The following is a 12,829-nucleotide window of genomic DNA, read 5'->3' on the forward strand; positions in this document are numbered from 1 at the left end:
GATTATTTCAGGGCTGAGCAGCTGGAAACAAACAGCCTCTTATAACAAATTAACACCAACATGATCAACTAAAATTCACTTAAAACCTGAAAGAGTTTGGGAATAAATTCTAGGCAAAAAAAAAAAAAAAAAAAAAAAAAAAGAAAAGAGTTAAGCAAGTCTTAACACCATGGCTCCTTTAAGAGAGCTTTTCCTGATTCAGTGAGAGCAAAAAAGACAAACAAACAAAAAAAAAAAAAAACAGTTTTGAAAAGTTGGCTTCCTGAGCCTTGCTGCCAGCATGAACTCAAACTCTTTCTAGAGATCCTTCTACAAAGCATTTAAATGTGTTCTGTGAATAGAGTGCTACAACATGCTTAATTGCAACACAGAGACACTGTTGCCTAAAAATGGGGCAATGTACGTGGCTCTCAGAGGTAGCAAACAACTCTGCCATGCTGGACTGGACAGAGAATTCAGGCAGGGCTGTATTTCCCATAGCAAGGCTGCCACTTAGGTTCTTAAGCACATACCATTTTAAGAAGCAGTCCCAGTTATAAAAGGATTACTAAAGATACACAATAAGGATAGATTCAGACATAATAGAGCTCTAAATGAGGCACAGTCTGTCTCAAAAAAATGTATGTAGGTTTGGGTAGAGAAGAAAAAGAGTACAGAGAGTTTTAAAAGGAAGTAAATGGTTTATCAAAAATAAAACAAAGTTTTTAAAGAGACAGAGTAGATACAATCATAAATTAAAAATAAAGATAATAAAATAAATACTAAGAAGTAATAGAGTAAAAACAAATAAGCCACATAAAGATGGACAATACACAGAGAGTCTGGATTATGTATATTATTGTTTTATCTTTGAATATTTTTCTGTGAAGAAGCTAAGTACAGAGAGACATTTCACTGTTTGGGCTATTAAGCTTAATTAGCAGAGAGGTATTTTAGAGGTACCTTGGTTCTGAATTTCGGTCTAAGGATTTGTTGCTTTGGAAAAGAGGTTCTTCTTTTGTTTCCACAGAGGATGAGAAACTGTGGGATCCTTCCAGACTAATGTGATTTGATGGATCCCCTGAAAGGACACTGTGAAACCCCCCAAAATACTTCATCAAACAAAAAGCATGAAACTGTTGGAGAGAACTATGCCCAAATTCCCTAAATGATTCTTTATAAATATTTATTTACATTTGGAAGAGGATATGCCATAGAGATAGATATTTTGCATTTGTATGGATCTTGGTTTATTGATAAAAATTTAAGATCAATTTTGTTACATGTATATTTCTGCTCTGGAGTAATGTATTGTGTTTTGCAGCTCATTTAGAAATGTAATGATAATTAAGAAATATAGGTTGTTATATATTCATCAATAGTACTCAAGCTTGTAGCCATGTTAGGTTTTCTAAATATATAGAGATAAATTTCAGTTAGCCAGATAATTCTCAATCCTTACAAAGATTACAGAATATTGCATTTAAAATATTTAAGAACTTAGGAATTTGCATAACAACAGTGAGACACATTTGTTCCTGGCTGTGCCAATTACTTAAAGAGGAAGATGGGCATCAAAGAAGTTCCTTATTAAGTATGTTAGTGATTTGGGCAACAAAAAAATTCTGCTCTTGCCTGGACTGCTTGATGGTATGCTGTAAAAACTGAACATGCAGGTTCCACAGAGAAATGACTGCTAAACCTCACTAAAAATGAGATGGTTATTCAGGGCTCCTGTTTCATAAAAGTGTCTCCAAGATATTCTGCAGGTCACAGAAAAAAAGTGACTGACAAACTGCCAATATAGGTGGAACTGTCTTTGAAATTCCCTGCTTTGTGAAAAAGTCTGCTAGATATTATAGGCCTGTCGGCTGAAGATGGATGCTCCAATAACACAGAAGAACTTTGGATGACTGTCCGGGCTGTGAGATGTCTCTGTCAATTCTTGAGTTTTGGAAGTTGCTTACAATGTACTTCCTATTTAATTAGGCAGTATATTACCCTTTCTGGAGTTTTTGATGGAGTTTTTATAGTTTTTCTTAGTTATAATAAATGATAAAGTAAATAAAAGTAATTATAGTTCTTACTTGATTCCTATTTTGTTATATGTAATTTTACTATGTTAAAATTAAAACCTTCCTTTTCATTTAAACAGAAAAGGAGAGGTGATATGGGATTCCCCTCTGTATTCGGTGATTACCATTAATGCATAAAGAAAGCTTTCTTGAGCCTGTAGCATGGCAGAAGACAATTAGGCTGAGAAAATTATACTAAATACTGGGAGAAAGGAGTTGGAGTTGAAAAGAAGCCATGTAGCCCCACCACAGATAGATGCTGTAACTTTACTGGTAAACCACAACCACGTGGTGCTACACAGATTAATAGAAATGGGTTAAATTAAGATACATGAGTTAGCCAGAAATGGGCTTAAGCTTCTGGCCAAGAAGTATTGAAGAAGTATTGTAAATAATATGGTTTCTGTGTGATTATTTCAGGGCTGAACAACTGGGAAAAAAAACAAGTATTCTCTTACAACACCAGCCTGGTCTACAAGAGCTAGTTCTCAGTTGGATTGGCTACAAAAGTACAGAGAAACAATGTCTCAAAAAACAAACAAACAAAAAAAGTGAGAAGGTATAAACCCAGGTTCTTGTAAATTTCTGGAAAGGGATTTAGCTAAGGAAATCTAATCTAGGAAGTTATAGGTCCCAGGAATTATATCCATTCAAATAACAGCCAATATTTATTTGCTTATTAGTGGCAATTTCTTTGTGAAAGAAATTGAGGCAAAGGGAATAATCAAATAATTTTTAGTCAGATATTTTGAATAAAAACAGTTTTCTATTCAGAGGTTCAGAGAGGACAGAGAGAGCTTGACAAAAAAGATAAGGTAATGTGAGAGACATGCAATTAGTTAGAGTCTAAAATATACAATTTAAATCTAGTGAGGAATTACCTTTAGAGACTTCAGTGGATTTTTTGCAAGAGAGATGTGTTCAACATTCTCTCTTGAATGTATCACTCTGACAGTTGGTAAGGGATCTGAAGAACATCCGGCTGAAGGCATGAGTATTTCTAATCCCCACTGGGAGGCATTTAAACTCTCCAGAAAGAAATATTGCTTAAAGGGAAAGAGAAACCTCAATCCTAAAAGCTATTGTTATGTAGATTACAGGAGGCAGATGGTTGAACATTCTAAAAATAGTCAACAATACAGAGTAGCAGTCAGCCTTTGTAGTATTGTATAGCACAAAATAACCCTTAGATTTTGCATAATAGGGGAAAGTCCTTTTCATGTTTTAAGAGGAATCATTGGTTGTGATTTTGTCATCATCTCTCATCTTGTGTTGAACCCATAATGCCAAAATCTCAGAATCAGACTATGTATCTAAGTAAAAAATTTCTTTAGAAATGATTCAATAATATAGGAGGTATTTTTGTAATCCTTAATTAAAGCTGACTTGCATACTATTATGTTAATTTTTTTCTTTATTTTGTAGCAGGATAATACATTAATTACACAAGCAGATTATGTGTGGCACCTGCTCTTCATGACTCTCAGTGATCCATTACAGTTTATGCTTATAGAAAACACTTACTAAAACCACAAGCTTTATAAAATATGAGTTTATAAATTTGCTACATAGAAATTTGTATGGCTTTCCTGTATATATTAGGTGGTTTTCCCACCAAATGTAATCCCTTTTGGTGGGGCAGAGGTTCCACTCCTCTCTGTAATGGACCTAAGAAGTAAATGGAAGCACTAAGCAGGAATCACAAGATGAATTAGTTACTGAGATTGTAGTTTAGATTAAGTGAGATGTAAACTTGTACCAATAAAACAATGGCAGTGCTAAGGTACTGAGAGAAAAGACAGGTAAGTCTTAGTTTCCCTTGGACAAACGTAACCTGGAGGTATAAGCAGGCAATATTCACATACTTTGTTCAATATTTGCCTTTAACAGAATTGGAAATCAATCCTTCTTGTTATAATATGAATTCCCAGGTGCATACACATGTAGCTCTCCTGTATTCCTCCACTAAAACCTGTTGGCTCCATTGCAAATCTTTCCTAATTGACACCACAGCACATAAACCCTTTTTATCTGAGTAATAACTAAATCTGCCATGTAGCACACTACATGGCCTGGAAATATCTATGTGTATGGTGGCAGGAATCTGCCATGTTCACCTGCTTGTGCATGCCTAGCAGTCATGATCCTGCTGCCTGCCCAGGGTTTGGGTGCTGATCTGTGGGCATAGTCTCAGGTACTTTACTCCCGACTCCAAGTAGGCATACAAACACCCGAGCTCACCAATGGCACTGAAATGCTCCATAGCCAGAGTTCGCACTGCATGGCCCAAGAAGCTGGCATTTTAATATTGCTACTTTTTTTCTGCTGTGGCTGATTTAGGAAAACCTCTCCTAAAGGAGCTGTGGCATGCCACCAGCAAACAGAAAGAAGTTGTATTAAACCCTGTATTTTGGGGTTTTTTTTTTTGTTTTGTTTTGTTTTTCAAGCCCTCCCAAGTCTGATGTGGTTTCAGTTGGCCATGTGGGCACCAATCTGTTGCAGAGAGGGGGTGAGCCAATTGTTCTTCCAGGCTGCCAGCTAATTTACACCTGAAATAATCACACAGAAACCGTTTTAATTAAATCACTGCTTTACTAATTATCTTTAACTTCCTATTGGCTAATTATTATATATTAATTTAACCAATTTCCATTAATCAGTGCATCACCAGGAGGTCATGACCTATCAACAAATTGTTAGCACATCCATCACCAGTATCTAGTCCATGGTGTCTCTCTCTGACTCCACCCTTCTTTCTTACAGCATTCATTCCTTCTTCCCCTCTTACCTAAGTTCTGTCCGATCAAGACGCCAAGGCAGTTTCTTTATTCATTAATGGTAATCATTGCACCCAGAGGGGACTTCTACATCACGATACAGAGTCAAGGAGAAAACAGACAGTTGCATATTTGTGCCATTTTCTTTCTGTAATCAAATACTGCAATAGAGAAACATGGGGACAGAGGAAGCCATTGAGGAACTCTCAGTACCATAGGAGAATCAGAATCAGGACACGGCATCTAAGCTCATTCTCCTAGCAACCACTTCTGTGTGATATTTTTAGGTTCCATAAGAAGCCCAATGAAAGACCTCCAGACACGTATGCAATCAACAAGAAACTTTATTCCAGCATTCATGGGACAGTCATCTGATGCAGTGGTGAAACAGGGATCCTAAGAGTAGCTCACAGGCTATTCTCCTAAGCAAGATTAGGAGAATTCCAGATTACAAAAGGATAGTCTTGGGAAAGAGGTGAGTTCAATAAAAATGTCTACTGGTTGTTATAGGATTGGCTGCTGGTTTTAGTGGTTAGGGACTTCCCAATGACTAGCCTTAGATAGCAGAAGGATGTGGGAAGACTTGTGACCTTTCCAAGAACATCTCATTCAGGTCCAGTAAACTGACACTAGGGCTAGTTTCTAAGAAGGCTATTTGGAGCTTGTGGTGGTGTTTGCTTAGTTCTCTCTTTACAAAATTTACTCCTATTTTCAGTGTTCCAGACCACTGGTTTAATCACATTTTGGTCACCCCCAAAAATGGTCCTCAGTATCAAGGTTGGATAATGATTATCTGTAATGTAGAAAATTTGCCTTCATTAATTATTTAAAGTAGAAGTGGCAGGCATTACAGAATTAGAAATATAAAACATATTATTCTCTTTACTAAACACTGAAAAGGAGATTGAATGACAATGTGTTTATATTGGTGGAGAAGGGTGTTCAGAGAGGGCCACTGGGTGTAAAGCACAAGACAGAATAAAAAATGAGTTCACCAAAGCCACAAGAATCCTAAGGCAAGTAAGCTGTAACCTGTACATCCCCTAAGGGAACATTTAGACACTGTCTGTGTAATGATCATATGGCAGAAACTTGCAGCATCCATGGTGACTATTACGATAAATATCAGCTTCTAACTCACAACATAAAATTTCTTTTGGTTCTCCCTCTTATCCCTAGAATATTATTGTTTATACTGATAAGACATACACACACAAAAAAATCAGTAACTTAAAATAGTACTGTCTTTCTCTCTTCCTTATTTAATAGATTCTTATCTTATGTTCCCAGATCTTCTCAAACAAAGAAAATGGAGAATCATTTTAGTTTACATATTAAATTAGATCGGGGTAACTGAAAACTGAGAGGATGTTTCTATTTCTATGTCCAATAGTTTAAATTTTATTATTTCATTTCCTTCCCTGAAAGTGGCTATGTCCTCTGTTTCCTCTTTGTCATTTTCCTTTAATACACAGTATAGCAAGGCTACTGGTATCCACAGTCCATTTTAACTACCAGTGTTTTCAAAATTGAGGCTTTTCTTTTCCTGAAGATTCTGTGGCTTCTCTTTTCTCCTTTCCTTCCTTCTGCCTCTCTCTTCTCCTGCAGTGCTGTCCTCTGATGTTTAAGCAGAGTCACAGCATCCACACCCATATTCTCATACCTTGACCTGATTTTGGAGCTGAGCTCAGGGCCAGCAAGGCCTCTGTGATCAGGACCATGAGCATCTTGGGGGAGGCTTTGGGGTTTCTTCCAAGCCTGGGTGGGAAGAGGAGCAGAAGAATGGTGTCATTGAACTCCACTCTATGTTATTTTGTACTTACAGGAACAGGAAATCTTTCACCCCTGACTCCACACTGGGACTTTTGCCCAGTGGGATGAAGCAGTGAAGAGGTGCTAGTGTCTCTTTTTTAAATGGTAGAACAGAGGATTAGAATTAGAGTAAATTTGAATAAAAGCACATTAAAGAGAATAACCTAGATATAGAAGTTGAAAGACTATCATATGTATCTCATTTGTTTGATGAGATAGTCTATACATCACTGTGCATTGGGGGTTAGAGTAGCATGTGCAATGATTTCTAACTTAATGGATGATGGTTGCTCTCTCACATCAGTAGCATGGTTCAAACTCTACCACATATATATGTATTACACATACAGGGGTACACATTATATTTAGCTAACACTGATGGTGTTAATGGAATTCTTATATAAATTTGAATTAATTAGGGCACCACACTTGGAATTCATAGCTTGCTATGCCACAGCGAGACTTCACATTCTCTTAATCTGATCCAATAACAGGAAAATTGGTTGGTAAAACCAAATACCACTATATAAAACATGACTGAAAATCTGAGCAGAAGAGGCCACAGAACAATATGGGATTCACATGAATCAGTATCATGAATCTGTAATTCCTTGATGACTCATTTTACCAGTTTACATTTATAAGATTCATACACAGCTCCAATGTCCAAAATAGTCTATTCAATTATAGAGTTGAGCATGGCAGTCTCTTTATTCCCCTTACACGGACAACTGCATACACTCACAATCTTTTTCAAAGTCAGTAATAGGCTGTATCCTCAGGATAACTTTCAACTCAGTTTATGTGTTACTGTCTGATAGCACTGCATCTCAAGATTCTCTTTTCGAAGGCGTTTTTCCCATATGATGTGTTATGACCCAGTCCCCAATTTCTGTATTTCTTCCCACACTTTAACAGTTTTCAGGAAATAGAAGAGATGTTGTCTTCTGATTAAGCATATGCAAAATATTTGCTTACTTAGCATATATTTTAATTTTCTTGACTCATGTCTCATTATTTCATTTCAAAATTTGCCCTCATGCATAGTTTGCCGGTGGACTCTGTGTTATGTGTTTGAATATGGCCTTTTTCATCTGATTTTAGTGAACATAAAGAAAGACTTCCTCACTAATGGGCTATGGATGCTACAATTTATGTGACCCTTACACAATAACCAGAGTCACAGTTGCATTTCTGCAGTTATTATATTTGTTCTCTACCTTTTTGCAATTCTCCAAATTTTCTTGGTTATGATAAAAGCAGAGCTGTTTTCCCTGTTTTCATGATATTTTGGGTAAACAGCAGTTTCTTAATATTGACTGGTCTCTCTGTTTATGAAGTAATGTGTACTGAATTTTCTTCAGAAACTACAGAGCCAGAGAACATGAAGATAACTTGTTCTGTCCAGGTGGTCATAAACAAGGAGCATAGTCAAGGTCCATGTGATATACTAATACCAAATAGTGATATTTTTGTTAGAAGTCAGCCCTATCCTTGACTTTTTGAATCCTGGAACACAGTATTGATTCTTCTAAATATCACTCAACTCAGGACATTTCCCTGACTTTCTCAGTGTCAGCAATGTGTGAAAGAGATTAACATAGCATAAAAGAAAAATAGCATCTATAATGTCATCTGGCACAACAGAGTCAGAAAATAAAGAACTGAGCATGGACATAAAGCCACAAGGAGAACTGCAGCAGACTTGAGGATAGGAAATAAAATCTTGAAGCACATGTGTTTATGCAACGTTGCCTATCTGTATATACATACATACATATATATATATATATATGCGTATGTATATATTCTAAATACATAACATACATATCTAAATAGCTAGTAATTAAGAATTTGTGATTTCTTCATCTTATACTTTCTATATTTGTTCAATATTGTTGCTGAGAAGAAGCTGGACACCATGTCACATAAACAAAACATATATACATACAAGATTTTGGTCTGCAAGTCCAAGAATAATATTATGTATAAGTCCAACTCCTCAGAGACCATCTTCCTAGGCTTCCTTCTCTAAGTTCACATAGGGTTTGTCTGGTGCATATGTGGGGCTGTGTTATCTAATGCTCTTTCCTTATAAGACACAGTCACTTGGATGGGGCTGGCTAATAAATGTTAATTTTCACTAACATTTAACTAGTTACATTTGTTATTTGAAAGTCTGATTCATGTATATAATGCAATCTGATCATGATCACTTATTAAACTCTCCTAGTTCCTGCATCACTGTGAAATCTTCCTCCTCCCTCCAAGTCCGTTCTCAGGTTTATATCTTCTATGTTATGTTGTGTTACCCACTGAGGTTCATTTGACTTTGGGTGCAGAAATGTCCATTGTATCCAAAGACTGTTAATCTGCTTTGCCTATTATATATCAATATCCACTGAAATCATACCAGATCTGGTTACCTGCACAAGATTTGCTCAAGATTAACCCAACTTAAAATGTATTTTTGGGAGGTTAACAATGTTCCACTTTTATCTGAGTATCTATTGCCAATTGATAGCTGCTAAGGGAGTGGAGTCAGTTTTCTTTGGAAGTATGACTACTGATAAGTTGTCTGTTTTCCAGTGGATGGCATCACTCCTATTAGAATATAGGCAACACCCATTGGTTTTAGAGGAATATAAAAAGTAATGGATGTACATGATGTTTGGAAAGTGAGATGTTGAGTGTCTGAAATGAAAAAGAGAAGGGATTAACAATGAGTATGTCCAAAATATATAAATACATGCATGAAGTTCTCAAAGAATAATTATAAACCATTACATTAAAATCTATTCCACCCCATTTTCTATGCCCCCTGTTTCAATTTATGCAAATCCTAGTATTTGCCTTTCTTCAGTCATCTCTCTCCACCATAGACACTTTCCACTCTTCTGCTCACTATAGATTCTAAATTAAAAACAAAAGTCACATTGAAGCTATCAACAACTTAAGAGATAAAACATGACATTTGTCTCCCTGACCTGTTCTATTTTACTGAGGAAAAAACATTATCAATTTTATTTCTCTATTAAAATATTTGAATTTCACTTTTCTTTAGTACCCAATAAATACTGATACTGTCTCTCTCTCTCTTATCTTCTCCTCATTCCTTCATTCCCTCTTTTTCTTATCTCCCTTTTTGTTCAGAAAAGGAGATTTAATTCACCATATATCTTGGGTGTAGTTCCCTCCAAAACTAAAGTCAGAACTGAGAAACAATGTGCTACCAGTAGCTTTCAGTGAGTAAGCCACCAGGTGAAAGAAAAAGTGAAGTACCTGGCATTCCTCCACAACCAGGAAGAGTTGAGGCTCCACCCACCCCACACTCAGACTTTCTAAGAGGCTTTACACCACATTGAACTGTCAATCCATGTCATTCATTGAGTGCCTCCCTTGGATTTGTTAATTATTCACCATTTAAGGATGCTTAGAACTTAGTTTGAAACCGTAGATAAGTCATAGGACAGAATATGATATATTCAATGCAAATATGAGGTGGGAAAGAGTCAGAAAAACTGAGTCAATGCCTGCCTGCCCTGTTTGCCACAATAAACAATAATTAGTTAATAAGAAGTCTGAGCTAATAGGTCAACCAGTTTATGATTATTATAGACTTTTATGTGTTTGGGGACTAAATGGCTGTGTGATTGGATAGGACAGAAACTTGTGACAACAAATGGCACCAACATGGACAATTAAATTCATGTAAAAGCTGAGTGAGTTTGGGAAGTGTTAGGGGCCATTTCAGGCCTCTTCTTTCTCAGGGCCTTGAAGTAAAATCGTGACATTTTAGGCCTTTTCTTTCTCACAGGACCTTGAAGTTTAATTGTGAGACATAACTCAAAGTTAATTAAAACATTGAGTGCTAATTTTAGAGACTCAAGGTCCGAAAAGCACCATAAAGTGCCTCCCTTGTCTGTAGCTTATCGCTAATGTTCTAACCACTGGCCTTGCAAAGCTGCCAAATCTGCTGAGTCACTCCTTCCCTTTCCCCCTCCCTCTTTGCCCAATTGTAGCTGAACAACTACATAAGATGGAAAGCCTGCTTCAATAAATGGAGACCTTGAAAATTGCATCCTTCTTGCTCTCATTCCTTTCCCCATGTCTTTTTGTAGATAGCACCCCTTCAGAGGACCCTGAATAGCTGACCTGCTGGTGGGGTACAGTGGGAAGCAATTCTAAACACAATAAAAAACAGAGTTAAGCATGGCTCCTTGTATAGCAGCATTTTCTTTGGTGGTCTCTGTTTGCTAAAGGCATGTGCATCTCATTTAAGAAAAGCTTCCTGACTCAGCTTTAGTGGCAAAAACCTTGCAGCTCTTTTAAGAGGTTCCCAACACATAACACTTAATTGGTGTTTATGAATAGCTGACAGCATGCATCTTAGTGGTGGTAGCATGGATCTTGAAACTCCATAGAGTGTGGCAATAAACATGGCTTTGACCAGTACCTGTACCATGAAGCTAAGTGCTCACAAAGCTAAGAAATGCGGTGTATCCAGCCATCAAAGCCACGGCTTTAATCTTAGCCATATCACTTAGCAAATTAAAGACTCATGGTTAAAAAAAAAGAGATATACAGTACAGATAGATTTAGACAATGAAAGCCTCTAAATGGTCACCATGTGTTTAAAAATATATGTAGTCTTGGGAGAGAAAAGAAAACAGATAAAGTCCTTTAAAAAGAGAGAGAAGTTGGGTGTGGTGGCACACACCTTTAATCCCAGAACTTGGGAGGCAAAGGCAGGCAGATCTCTATGAGTTCAAGGACAGCTTGGTCTACAGAGTATGTTGCAGGGCGTCCAAAAATGCACAGAGAAAGCCTATCTCAAAAAACAAAAAAAAAATTAAAAATAAAAGATATAGAGGTTAAAATAAAGCCACACAAAAAATCCACAAAAATCTGGATACTGTATGTTATTGTGCTGTCTTTGAATTGCTTGATGGTTGAGGAAGGAACAACAATGGATAAAAGAACATTTGATTATAAATGCTGCTGGAGATATCTATCTCTATCTCTATCTCTATCTCTATCTCTATCTCTATCTCTATCTCTATCTCTATCTCTCTATCTCTCTCTATCTATCTATCTATGTTTGTATATATATATTTGTACATAGATAGATAGATATCTAGATAGATAGATAGATAGATAGATAGATAGATAGATAGATAGATAGATAGATAGATAGATATTGCTATGACTTCAAAACTTAAGTCCAAAGATATATTACTTTGGAGAAGAGATTTGATTCTACAGGAAATGATAGGATTGCATTCATTCTGAGTTAAGAAAAACCAGGTTTGATCAATGAAGACCCCCTGATAATCTCTGATGGTTGGACTGGATGGCACAGATGTCTGAATTCTACATCCAACACAGACTCAAGACTGCTATCTGAGATGATCAATCCTCACAGAATACTCCAGTCAGGATTTGACCATAGTTCTCATTTTTCTGTAGGTGCCCATAAGATGATTAGTGCCCCCAATCTGATGAAAGTAGCATAGAAAACTATGCCCACATTCCCCCCAGAAAGGATTTTGGATGGTTTTCTTTGTTCATAGTGTTGGTTAGAAGTTGTTATAAATAATGATCTGGAAAAAAAGCTAAACAAAGGAGATTAGATTCAGAATTCTTGTTTTAGAACAAAAAAAAAAGGGAAATTGCCATGCGACAATGGTAATGTAACCTGTACCCTGTAAAGATTTGTTACTTTTATTTTAATAAAATGCTGATTGGACATAGCCAGGCAAGAAGTATAGGTGGGGTGACCAGAACAGGAGAATTCTGGGAAGAGAAAAGATTCAGTTTGCAGTCAAGCCCCAGACACAGAGGAAGCAAGATGAGGCTGCCTCACTGATAAAAGGAACCAAGCCACATGGATAACACAGAGTAGAATATGGGCTAATCTGAGATGTAAGAATTAGTTAATAAGAAGCCTGAGCTATTAGGGTAACCACTTAACAATCAATGTACACTTCTGTGTGTTTCTTTGGGACTGAACAGCTAAAGGATTAGGTAGGACAGAAACCTATGTCAACAGAACATGTTGGTTTTGGAGCACACTGCTTGACAAGACTGGTCTGACTCCTCCTCTGAGACGGAACAAGGGGCCTGGTGAATATATGGTTTCAAAGTAGTAGAGAAGTTAACACTGGATTATTTCTGAAAATGCCT

Source organism: Arvicola amphibius, chromosome 2, assembly GCF_903992535.2.
Source record: "Arvicola amphibius chromosome 2, mArvAmp1.2, whole genome shotgun sequence".
In the NCBI taxonomy this organism is placed as follows: Eukaryota; Metazoa; Chordata; class Mammalia; order Rodentia; family Cricetidae; genus Arvicola; species Arvicola amphibius.